The sequence below is a fragment of the Balaenoptera borealis genome (genome assembly GCF_965194805.1).
Source record: "Balaenoptera borealis genome assembly, chromosome: 4".
NCBI classification, from domain to species: Eukaryota; Metazoa; Chordata; class Mammalia; order Artiodactyla; family Balaenopteridae; genus Balaenoptera; species Balaenoptera borealis.
Window position 1 is genome coordinate 92,545,980 of NC_138861.1, and position 13,967 is coordinate 92,559,946.

The following is a 13,967-nucleotide window of genomic DNA, read 5'->3' on the forward strand; positions in this document are numbered from 1 at the left end:
ATGTGTGGGTGAAAAAAAACAGGCAGGAAAAACTATATTCACTAAATATGACTTGGGTTAAATGTCTGTCTTAGAATGGGGCCCCTTCTCTGGAAAAGGTCCTAAAATGAAGAAACAAGCCCTCTGTGGTCATTTCTATACTACATATTCCAGCAAGTGTCATAACAGAGAATGATTCTGACATGGACCGTTGACACAGAGTGGACAGATAAAATTCTCTCTTTCAAGAATTTTAGAACATAGAGGCAGAGGGATATACAACTTGACTTCAGAGTCAAGTCACATTAATGCCATTTTCTTGTGGCTAAATATCCCGATGCTAAAATCTTAGCATAATCCTAATTTCTTTTTTCAGGAACTTTGGTTGTTCAACTCTTTCTTTAACTCCCAGAGATATGCCCACTGTTTTTCTACCAGATATATATATATATATTTTCTTTTCTTGAGCAAGTCAACCTTCTTTTTTTCTAGATCTTTGAGAATCAAAATTTCTTTGAAATTCCACTATTTAGTCCAGTACTTGCAAACTCTGAGCCTCTGTGCAGAAGAGGGCATGCAAGTAAGTGAATCAGACCTGGTGGAGACTGAAAAATGGAAAATAACTTGTTCAATGTGATGGGGAAGCCACCATTCAGCTCCAAATTTTCCATGTAGCAAGGCAGACCCACCGTGGTGACACTACTGACCAATTATTTATTTTTTTGACATTAATGTCACACCATCAAACTGCTTCCCTCTTTAAACATTTCTACATGGGTGACTTCCAGAATTTTACAGCCAAAGAGTAAACCAAAGAGACTTTTAAAAAGTGAAGCTATTTTCATTGTCTCTTATCTATAGTATACTTGCATGGTATTTGTTTTCACATAAATATTTTAGTAAAGTGAATAATTCCATTTATTGCTATTGTATGATTTCATTGAGTGCTGCTGATTATTTCAAGTTTCTTTCTAGGTGATGTGTTCCTAATGATGTGTATAATTTTACATAGATCAAAGTTCCCTCTACTTCTCTCACTGATTGTCTTAATAGAATCAGTAACTACTCATAGACTGATTGACACCAGCTTTAATACAGAGTAAGTTTATTCTGTGATTATGGAAATTAAAAGGGAGAAAGTATAGAGATATTTGCATAAATTGGGGAAGCAAAATATAATTACATGTTTAAATGTCTCTTTAATAATTTTTACTTCCAGTCAACAAAATTAGGATACATTAAGTACCTACATATTTTAGGTGACTTTCAAGTGGAAGAGCTAGTCTAGGAGTAATCAATGTTTGTAATTTTTGAGGCAGTTTGGTGGTACCAATGGACAAAATATCCCTACATGACATTTTTATAAATAACCCAAGATGGTCTCCAATTAATTCCAGTGCATGTATTAATACTGTTCTTTTTCATGTGCTAATGTCTGTAATCATTCTGATTGAAATGTATAAAAGGATAGAAGTTAGGGGTTAATTATATCAAAATGTATGTTTAATTTGTAGTTAATAATGTAAAAACATGAAACTGTACCAAAGAATGGGTTTTGCTATTGGAACAGTGTTTGATGTTGAATCCCAATAAGTTATGTATATAATTAATGGGAATACTGTTAACTATAACATCTTAATTGAATTGTTCCAATCTTTGTGTGCTCTTCAAATTTTCTTGAATCCTCTTATATGGTCTTACAAGTCTATTTTTACATAATGTCTGTACAAGCCATTAAACAGTTGAAAATAGTCAACTATTAAATAATATAGTCAACTTCTATATAAGTTTATATGATGACAAATAACTCATTGTATTGACTTATTTCACAAAATCAGTCTGCTTAAGGATTATAATCTTGCTATAAGTATCTAATCAGATCAAACATAGACTATAGTCATTATGCAAATTAAGAAAAAATAATTTTTTTTGACAGAGCAACGTGTTCTGATCATGTCTCACCTCTGGAATTGATGTACTTTAATTCTTTTTACATTGCTCTGTTTTCTTCAGTAGAATATTGATAGGGTTCAGGGCAGGCTGCCCCAATTCACGCCACTTTGACACATTGATTATTTTGAGTTAAAGTTACTTAAGAAACAGCCGTTGCAAGAACAGCATTGACTGTCCTCTGTTTCCCTGAAAGCAGGAAATAAATCTCCCATGTGAAGACATCCTTCCTATACCAGCAGGATAAAAGGCATCCTAATCACCAAAGATAGGGAATTCAAGGCCAAAAATGCTATATGAACAAACTTTGTTACTTTTTCATTAATTTGCTACCCAAGCAAATATCCCTTGGTTTTGTCAAATATTCACAAACAACTGTTTCTTTGTCTAAAAGGTATAAAAGCTGCCTTCCTTCATCACTTCTTTGAACCTCATATCTTTGGGGTCCCCATACATGCAGAATTAAATTTGACTGTTTTCTCCTGTTGATCTGTCTCATGACAATTTATTTATTAGACCAGCCATAAAGAACCTACAAAAATAGAGGAAAAATTTTCCTACCCTACCATTGGTGCAGTCAGCAGGATGAACTTCACTGGCTGGATGCTGCTTCCTCCAGGGTTGCTGCAGCTGAGAGATTCTGGGACTTCTGACAAGGGCCAGCAGAAGGTTAAAATTCTTGCCAATGTCAGCTTTCCCAGATCTCCCTATATGCATGGTCAAAAGAGGAAGGTAAAAATGTTTTGTTCCTTCCTTTTCTAAATTTCAATTAGCAGGAGAAAATATTTGTGGAATTAGTTTCCTTTCTTTTTTTTTTTTTAATTTATTGGGGAATTAAATACAGTCATTGATTTACTCAGTAACAACTTATTGGGTACCTACTTAGTGCCAGGCACTAAGCTATTATTCTGAAACAAGACTCATTATTGCCATTAAGAAGCTGTAATCTAGAGTATGAGAAAGCACTTTGGATGTATAAAAGATGTTAATCAAATACATGTAGTTACTACTAAAAATGTAAAGATGAAGTAGTTATCTATTTTACCTTTGAGATAAAATATGGAATTAGTTTCTTAAGTAGAGTGACTTTGGTAAAAAAAAATGGTGCAAGTACGCTTGGTTTTTATTGATAATTTTCCTCCCAGGATGGTCACTGTTTTTCTTTGTCACTGTTGTGACATTTGTCATAGGGGAAAAAAAAAACCAAACAAACCCATAAGTAGAATGCAGGCATAGGCTATAAGTCTGCTGTTCAAGCTGGCCTCATAGACTGGTGAGTTCATGGTTCTCACCAGACTGGTGTCTTTTTAGGTGAACTTTGCTGTGGGTCCCCTAAGTAAAAACCGAATGAGGTTTTTTTCTTTTGTCTTTTTTTCAATGTTCTGAGAGCTTGCCTTAGTGACCAGTGAGAATATTCTGTCTAGTGTCTGCCATCTAGAAAGTGTACTTACTGGGGTGCATCTTGGTGGCCAAATAGACTGGGGTTCTGAGACACAACGTCACAAGCAGCGCTCTCTCTGTTTGGCCATGCCAGCTCTCAGGGGGAATTGTCATAAGGGGTCCCAGACCACAAGTGGCCTTTGTCATCTCAACTTTTGTTGCTTTGTTAGTGCTCGAAAGCTACCATTCCAGTGATGCCTGCCCGGTGTCACAGATCAGTGCATCTGTGACTAAAGGTAACTCACGTTCTGATAGGAAACCAGAGACAATGTTTTCACTCTATCATTCTTACTACCTATGCAATGAAGGACTTTGCTTTCTTAGACTACCTTTGGGAATAAACTTTCTGGAACTTATAAGGGCCATATCTTCTGCACTCTTCTTGGGGTTGTCTCTTGCATATATGGCTAAGCCATAAAAAGACTTATTAGTTTGTGTCACTATTAAGAAGATCTTATTCATCAATGGCCAGGCAATGGATTCTTTGAATTGAACTTCCAAATTGAAACATTTTTAGAGAGATTTTATCTGAAACAGTTATTTTATTGGTATCTGTGGGAAGATCAAATTGAAAAAAACAACACAAAGAAATATAGCAGCTCCCCTTAGGGACTTATTTAAGATGAAGAAAGAACAGAAATTAAACATAAAAAAAAATTTTTTTAATCTAATATAAATTCCCCTTCTGCTTCCTCTTATACACCCCCTAATGTAAATTCCCCTTATCCTTCCTCTTACACACCCCTTATTCCCAACTCCCTGTCTCTGAACCAGCAGAAGATCTTGGTCTCATCCCCTCCTTAAAACCCAAAACCGTCTCCTCAGCCAATTCTCTTAAATCCTAAAAGACCTCCGACTTCCCCAGAAAATCCCTTAAACACCAAGCTACTTATTTTCACTTCCCTTTCTTTACAAGACTTACAGAGGACACTCCAGCCTGACCTCCAAGCAATGCATATACAGGTTACTTGCATAAATACTGTATGTCAGAAAATGAATTTAGCAGAGGCACCTTGGACACATGATTAGCTTTTCCTTACAGTTCTTTATAACCCCTCCTACTTTTTAGGGCTTGATAAATGTGCTCAGCCAATTTCAGACATTCCTATGCAATGTCATTTGGATAGGACCCCTACCACAAAGAATTCATGTCCCCTGGACAATAGCAAATCTTGTATAAAATTCTTTTAATTCCGCTTTCAAAAGATCCTCCTAAATATAAAGAGAAATTTAAAATATTAATGGCCATTCATAAACCCATTCATAGGGACTTTGATTGCTAAGGGATGTTCTTCCCACCCAAGATTACACTGTGGTTATTGGACAAGACAGATAACCCCCTGGAGAACACAACCCTGACTTTTTTCACAGAGAAAACAGATGGCTAGAACCTGTCTCAGGAGCTCCTGCAAGTGACCAGGAAATGGCTAAGCTAGAGGCTAATAATCAAGGTTTGATAGGAATGATATTAGAGGCTTCTTCATATAAAGTCAATTGGACTAAAGTTGAATTATGCACTCAGAAAGAAAAAAACATCCAAAGATCTTTGTTGAACATTTTATACAGACTTTTCAAAGGCACACTGCATTAAATCCAGGAGCTCCAGAACATGAGAATCTTTTAATTTTTGCCTTAGTAGAAAATTTTCTCCCTGATATAAAAAGACAAATTCAAAATAATGTGGTTAGATGGGCTAATCACTCTTAAACATTATAATGGGAAAGTCTATCTAATTCTTTGAAGATGGCTTACAGAAATGCAGACAAAAAAAGAGTTGGAATTAGCAATTCTTGATTTACAAGTTGACTCTTTAGAAAAACAGAAGCATAACCCTGAAAGCAACTCAAAATCCATTCAGACTCTTTCCTATTTTCCTTCAGACATTTGCAGATATTGTTAAAAAATCAGGACATTGGAAGTACAATTGTACTTCACGTAAGAAATAGAAGGAAAAATTTAAATAGTAAATACCCTAGATTTCTGCTAATAGACAAATATGCTCCAAAACTTTTAAGAGAAAATTTGTGTACTTTCCCTTGAAGATGTAAATCTTAACCATGCTTTTAAAATGTAAACAGCTAAGGAGGAAATTAAAACTCTGCCTAGACTAGAAAATAAAGAATAAAGAACTATTGGGAAATAGGGCAAATAAAAAATCTTAAGTATCTTTCTCACACTTACCCATATCATGGTTAAAATTTTAAAATAAAATGATAAGTTCTGTATGTCTGTCTGTATTTCTATGTGTGTCTATGTATGCACTCTGTAGATGTGCAACATTTTCTGCCTCTGGGTGGTATTACTAAAATTAATTCTTAAAAGAACTCTATTTAATTGGCTTAAAAACAAATAAGCACTTATAAATTAAGGACTGGGTATACTAAAACGCTCAGAAATATAGAAACTAATGCCAATGCTTTTCAGGCTCACATCACCTGGGAAAATATTTGGTATTAATGCTAGTTTAAGTTTGTTGATTTAATTAAAGTAGACATGTCTTTAAAACTATCAACATTGAATATAATGCAGACATACAACTTTTATTCTACCTAGGTTTACTAAAAGTCAGTAAGCTTATGTTATCTCTTTTACAAAATTTGTCAGCCAGAAAAATAACATATGATGATAACTTACCTTGTCTAATGTCTAATGAGGTTTTTATAAGTAATCTAAACATAATCATAATTTGTGAAGTACAAATTATTTAAATATGTGAAAATGGGATAAGCATTTTTGGGGAAGCTGTTTTTTTGCAATGATTGTTTTATGATATATCTACTTAAAAACAGTATCCCAAATCTTTGGTAACTTGTATTCTTAGAATTTTGTGAAGTTAAATTAAATGATGGGAAATTATTGAATACCTAGATCATTTCCAGATAAGATTAAATACTGAAATGTTAATTTTTAAATAAGTCTAAGTTTACCTACTTTTTGATTTCTAATACACAGGAACCAAAGATATTTGGATCTATAAATAAACATGGTTGTACCACACCAAGAAATTTTGCTTTTAGGAAATATGTTTCTAGAAATTATGAAGTGCGTTTATAAATTTGACAATCAAAAAAATGCCGATGTAATAGACAGTTCACAATTGCCTGCGTCCTAGTTTTCACTGAAAAGCAAAGATTGCAAATAGTTTCTTTAAAAAGTTGAAGGAGGAGCTGAGAATACAAAATGAATCAATAAGAAAGTATTGGAACGCTAAGAGTGATAAGCATAAATTAACTGCGCAAACTATGTGCATCAGTATTGCAAAAGAGAATCCTTGCAAAACAGCAGGAACGCCTTCGGAAAGTGAGAAGCAATGGAACTCCTATGAGGGCTTTCTCCTGCTCTGGAATGGTCCAAGATGTTTGAAAACGACTGCTCTTATACGACAGTAAATTGAGCAATAAAAGGGTTTGTGCAGCCAACTGAAAAGACCAATACAAGAACAACGACCCTTTTATCCTGTACACACACAGTGATAACTTTTCAAGGCCAAGCTGTAATCACTCTTTCATAGGCTCATGCTTTGTCCCCATGTCTTTTAAGATTTGTGGCCTGGCAGCAATTTTTTTAAAAAAACAAAAACAAAAACTTTCCCCATTTCTTATAACTACTTGCAAAGCTGGAAATTCTAGTCATGGCTTCCCAGATATTTATAGCTCTGAAATTGGTTTAGAAGTTGTTCCATCTTTCAAATATTTTTTCTCCCTACTCAGTTTAGAGCAACGCTGTGCAGCAAAAATGTGGGAATTCTTTTGGCCCTGCCTGTCCTATCATTCCTGGTCTAGCAGAGCAATGTCAGGAAGAACCTATAGACATGAGTGGATCTCACACTGTAATTTCCCAAAAGATGTGGTTTATTTAAACTGTATTATTAGAAGGAGTAGAAGGAGTTTATTCATTTAGTGTAGAGCATAGACAGTTACGCTATCTACTAAGAGTAAAACTGTAATTATTCTGTAACAACTGCCTTACATCATTTCTTTTCTATAACTTTTGTAAGTTTTTGAAATTGAGAAATAATATTTGCACCAATAAAGTTGAAATTGTCAGCCAAAAAGGAGTTTTCTTTTTAAATACAAAATGTTCCCTTGCCAAGACTGATTTGTAAAAAAGCTAAGAGTTAAGGTGTTTTGTTTTTGTTTTTCATTTATTTGTTTTACTACAAAACTACTAGAAATAATAAGAATGAAAGAAAATAACTGTAAACAAAAAGTAGGTTGTGTGTTTTTAGTAATGGAAATACAGTTTTGGTAAGGGAAAAAATAAATTGTTCTAAAGTAGAATGATTGTTCCACAATAAGAAAGGAAAAAGATAGAACAAAACTTAAATGGATATAGAAAGTTGTAGTTTGGTGAAAAAGAAATCTTGAAAAAATTTTTATGTGTGATTAAGTTGGATAAGATTGTATTAATTCATTATAAGAGTTTTTAAATTAAGCTTTAATATCAATAGTGTACTTATGTAAAACTTGTACTATATTTTCTTTCATTTGCAAAACGATAAAGTTCACTTGGACTATTGGTCTGCTCCTGGTAAGAGGTTCTGAAAGGGGTTTCCTTACCTTTTAAGTAATCTGCTTGAAAGCAAAGATTTTGTGCTTGACCAAAATACTATATACACAGGCGCTTCATACTATATATACTGGTCTTTACTTAACTAAACCTAGTCTTCTCAATATTAAAAAAAACTAGGGCTTCCCTGGTGGCGCAGTGGTTGAGAATCTGCCTGCCAATGCAGGGGACACGGGTTCGAGCCCTGGTCTGGGAAGATCCCACATGCCGCGGAGCAACTGGGCCCGTGAGCCACAGCTACTGAGCCTGCGCGTCTGGAGCCTGTGCTCCGCAACAAGAGAGGCCGCGATAGTGAGAGGCCCGCGCACCGCGATGAAGAGTGGCCCCCACTTGCCGCAGCTAGAGAAAGCCCTCGCACAGAAACGAAGCCTCAACACAGTCATAAATAAATAAATAAAAGAACGTGAATTTCTAAAAAAAAAAACTAGAATATGCTCAGAATTATGTAGCCTTCTCTATTGTCCTGTGAAATCTTTAATTGTTACTTTGGTTAAACAGATAACTAAGTATTTTTCACAGTGACCTATGATCTTATTTGGTCAGTGTTTCAAAACATTGATATTTTTGACAGAATTCCCCCAAATCAAATTTTAAACAAAGTTTTTTTGACCTCAAATTAACTTTGGAATTTTCCAGAGGGCCCCTGAACATCTCAAAAGATTGTTCTTTCTCCTTATAAAAAGAGATATTTTACACTAATTAGTCTTATTTGATATGTTAAATTATGTGAGAAGCATTGTAAAATATGTAACCCGAACCTTCTTAGTTTATATTTGTGTGGCTACATGTTATTAATGTAAGTATACCAGAAATTGTATGAAATTCCTAGAAATCTGATTTGTCTTGGTATGTTATCACTTTAATTCTAGTTATTATCTTGAAGTTTTATGTGTCACAGAATTAACCATATTTCTTTGTCAATTGCAACTCCCATCAGATCTTTAACCATGGCCATTTTAAAGTTTTTATTATTTAAGTTATTGTTTTACTCTGATGCTTTTATAAACGTGTTCCTGCAAAGTGTTTAAACTTTGGAGAGATTCATGGAAAGGACTCTAACAAGTATTTTAGAATACTGGTTTCTGATAACTTTTCAGATTATACCATTTGAACTAGGTAAGAATTTAAAGAACTCTAATGAAGAGACTGATGGTTTCATAAAACTTCTAATGCAAGATCAAAATCGACAAGAATTAATTACATGGGACTGAATGAACTAAGGAGGATGATTATATTTTTTAATCACTTTTTTATTTGAACTATTGCTAATTTTTTAAATAAGTTTTGATTTTCCAGATTTAAGAAAACTTTTTCCCTTAAACTATCAATGACTTAAAGCAATTTAGTAAAATATACCTTCGTAAACAAAGATGAAACATTTACTTTTTATCCCTGCCTGATCTCTCCAGGACTCAGAAACTCTCAGTAAATGTTATTTTCATAAGAACAATATACTTGTTTTCATGAGTTCAATGAGTCTGTTCTCCTCATAAAGGACACAGTTGGAAACACTGGCCATATTACCAAGGCTTTGACTGGAATGTCATACTTGAGAAAGATATGTATACACTCAGATATGACCAGACAGGAAATAAGACAGACTTTATGGAAATAATATTTAAAACCCCTTGGAAAAACAGCCTACTACCTTGTTTACAGGGTTCCTGGCAGCCTTACCAGATGAGTAAGAAAGGTCACTTCCTGGCAGGTACAGGAATCTCAGGATATTTTGAGAACCTTAGAAAGAGAAAATTTTACCCAATTATATAGGTATTGCAAATGAAGTCTGGTGAGAAGTCCTTGGCTCAGTTTCTTAGCCTCAAGAGGCTTTTAAAAGTCCAATTTATCATTCCTTATGAAAAGTTCCAGCAAAGAGATTAGAAGATTCTACACGGTCAATCACTATTCTTGCTGCCCTTATGTAAAGAATCAAGCTATGTTTATTGAAACTAGACTTTATTTGCAAACAAAGTAGTCTTACTATTGTTATTTTTCTAGAAATGGGGGTGATTATAGAGAGAAAACTGCATTTCAGTAATACACCATTATGAATATCAGATTCTCGTGCTGTTAATTACCCTTGAAGTTTTGTTTTCTATTTGTAAACTGGACTAGACCCTGAATTCTTCTAGTTTTCTCAAATATTTAGTTACAACTCTCCACACTAGCATTTCGAATTTTTCTCCCACCCTTCTGGCTAAAACTGCCTTTTTCTAAAGCAATGCAAACTACAGTTGGACAACTTGATATAAACTTCAGAAAAATCACCACAGTAGCTCATAAATAGACAATCTATTTAGAAAATCTTCATGGCTGTTGCTGTGTGAGCCATTCAGAAAGACCACCAGAGACAAACTGCAAACCAGGAAAATCTGTCAAATTACCACTGTCTGCTCTCACTCTATCTGCAGAATGCTTTAAATCTGATATCCAGAAACTTTTTGGACTGGCCACCCTCAGAACTCAGAAACTGGATTATAATTTGCTCTAATCACTAACCATTATTTTTCTTTCATTTCCATAGAAATAACTTATTAAATACCTGATCGCTTTATAATATATGCTTAACTTTAGGGGCCCTACTGCATCACCACCTCCTAAAGTGAGATACAACTCTTTGACTGAATTGACATATTTTCAAGATTAAGATTAATTCAGTGAAATATTGGAGTGATATACTAGCTTATCTTTTAATATAAGAAACTTCCAGGGAATTGTCAGAGGATGGAGTGGATGGGGTTCAGGGCAGGCCCCCACAAAATATGTCACATTGGCATACTGATTATTTTGAATTAAAGTTACGTAGAAACAGTTGACTCAAGAATGCTGTGACCCTCCTTTGTCACCCTGAAAGCAGGAAATAAATCTCCCATGTGAAGATATCCTCCCTATACCAGGAGGATAGAAGGTATCCTTATCCCAGAGATAGGGAATTCAAGGCCAAGAATGCTGCATAAACAAACTTTGTTAATTCTTCATACATTTGCTACCCCCAAGCAAAATCCTCTTTGTTTTATCAAATATTTACAAATAATTGTTTCTTTGTCTTAAAGGCATAAAAGCAGCCTGCTGTGGTCACTTCTTTGAAACTTATATCTTTGGGGTTCCTGTATGTATGAAAAGAAATTTGTTTTCTCCTGTTGATCTGTCTTATGTCAATTTAATTATTAGACCAGCCAAAAAGAACCTAGAAGGTTAGCGGAAAATTTTTCTTCTCCTACAACATATATACCAGAGCAGGTCAGTTGTGTAGTACCAAATATGCAATATCTCAAACTGTAGAAGAGTATAAATCTGTGGTTTAGGCTTTAAATATACGCCCTCCTGTTTTTAAGGCTTTTGTCTCCAGATTTCCATGTTAGCAGAACACATCATAACAGAATATATTGTCACTGGGACCATCACAGTCATCCTTAGCTGTCAGACAATTCAAAGCCACTAAGACATTCTATATTAAGCTGCTAGGATATACGTATTTTAAGTTTTGAGGTTCTTGTGCTACATTATTACAAATTCAGCAGTTTTATCAGAATCAGGTTCAAAAACAGGAAGCATGTCTGATCTCATTTAACAATATTTCTGACATTGAAATATGATGAACTGACAGCACAGGAAACAGAAATCATATTTTGGCATTGGATAAAAACAACACTTGAGAAAAAGACACTCTGGTTGCATTTAACATTCTTTAGTTTCTATTAACTCTTTGAACATTTTGAATGGTACATAATCTTATGAGAGAAAAGTAATGAAAATTCTAAGAATATTCTGGATTTATTTCAAATTGTAGAGATTAAATAGTGTAAAGAAATGAAAAGAAAGTGACTAATTATTCCAGAATTACATTTTCAGTGCTGTATTAAATGCTCCTTAAAATAGCAGGCAGACATCTGATTGAGAGGAAAATAAATTTTTCCTTGTAAACTTCAGCATTTGATGTCCAGTGAAAAGACAAAGTAGGTTAACATCTCAGTCTTCTTTGAATGACGAATGACAATGTCAGATTTATTTTAGAAGGAGATATCACTGTTGCTAAAGTATCTTGAGGCTTATGAGCCCTTTTATTGAAAATACACAAAGCAAAACAGTGATCAAGGTCACCATTTACTGTGAACACCAAACAACATAATGACATGGATTATTGGAAACTTCAAACATTCTATCAAGCAGGAAAAATTGAATTACTGAAAACAAGAATACCGTGAAGCATCAAAAACCAAGAATAATTTAAAAATGCTAGACTAGCATATTTTGAACATCAAAATCTTCACCCTTTTGATCAAGCAGATATATGGGAGTAGTAAATTAATCATAAATACACTGTGCATTAGTCACTTTTAGAACTGGTCAGTGTCTGATATTGGAAAGCAACATTTTCCCTGGTTAGACTTCTAAAATGTGCACAAAGTAACCTGCTGTACACATTATTTGTTCATTGGACAGTGAAGTCGCAGGCTATTGAGGATAATCTAATACATTGAAGATGGGAAAATACGAACAGAAATTTAAGGGAAAGAACACAAACTATATTAATGAGCATAGGCACCAGATATGACAAAATGAGAGAATCTTTGGAAAGGATAGATTAATAGAAAAAAGGAGGACATACCTTTCTATTATATTAGTTTTTTTGAGGTATAGATAATTTTCACATTAAAATATATTTGATATTATTCCATTTTTAGACCTATACTTATGAACAGTCAACTGTTTTAGGGACTAACAGTTTTGAGAAGTTTGTTTAAAAATGCTTTACTGAAATTTAATTAACTATTTATTTTGCATACATTTTGTTTAAGAAACTGATAAATAAGAAATCCAGAAATATTAAAGAAAAAATTAAATAAGAAATCTCTTCTTCCATTTCCACATTTTAATTTTAATATTTTCATCTCATTTAATTATTTGGCATTCATTTTATGCAGAGATATTATTTGAATTTGTATAATAAATGAGTATAGCTTAAGGTTTTCCACTAATTTAGTTATACTCTATCTCAGCTTTAATTTCTTTATGGAGGAATACTATATTCTGTCTTTTATTTCTTTTCATTCTTCTCACTATTCCTTTAAAAACATTTTTTTATAATAACAATATATAGGGTGTACTTTTTTGATATCTAATTTGATATTTAGTTTATATTTATCTCTGTTATGTTTTATTTAATCTATTTTAATCTCTGTATTTCATACTTACAGTTTTAGATAAATCCACAATGAATATATGCTCATACTTCATACTCTTTCAACAATCTAACTTTTTTTAATCCAGTATTTAAATTACCCATTTAAGACCTTACCATTAAGAAATCTTTCAGAAAGAAGCATCTAAATGTAAACTGTAAAAATTGAGGTCTCAAATATTTTTAGATGGATAGATTTGACCCAGTAATGCACATAAAAATCTAACATATAGACATAGATTAAAACAATTTTTTTCGTGTTATTGTTGTCTCTATTTCTTTGCAACATAACAAACTTTTAAAAACTATGCAATAAATATATTTTAGTACTTTTGATATTATATGTTCTTGAGATTTTACTCTTATAAAAATTGTGCATGTATCAAAACTTATTTATCCCATAAAGTAAGCTATTTTAATTGACAAACTCATGATAAATAATTATATATCTTTTTAAAAATGTTGTCATTAATTTCTATGCAATGGGGACCCTTGAGTTTCTCTTGGTTAGAATAAGCCAGTCTAACTATGCTAACATAAATAATGTTTAACAACACAAATGGTTATTTATCTCTGTTATTTACCTCTGGATCCAAGCTATTCTCTAGGGCAATTCCTCCAATCAAAGACTCAGCAATCCAAATTGAGTAACTCCACCATTACCTCCTTGGGTATCCTTCACAATACCTTGGGCAGGAGAAGCAAAAGCCTGGATAATTGAGCTTTTTACTGCCTCGGTTCACAGTGATCTACATTTCTGCTCACATTTTATTGGTTGTATTTCCCATAATTTTGTACAACTTACAGTAAGGCTGAAAATATAGCTGTTTTGTTTTTTCATGTATAC

The 13,967-nt window shown here is 33.4% G+C and overlaps 1 long non-coding RNA gene across 1 annotated transcript; it reads right to left on the reverse strand.

Annotated features, from left to right (window-relative positions):
* Positions 1-3,661: 3,661 nt before the first annotated feature.
* Positions 3,662-8,792, reverse strand: LOC309627400. Its single transcript, XR_014243723.1, has 2 exons — positions 8,364-8,792; positions 3,662-8,054 (listed from the first exon to the last, which is right to left on the reverse strand). It is a non-coding gene; the product is annotated as an uncharacterized lncRNA (long non-coding RNA).
* Positions 8,793-13,967: the final 5,175 nt, after the last annotated feature.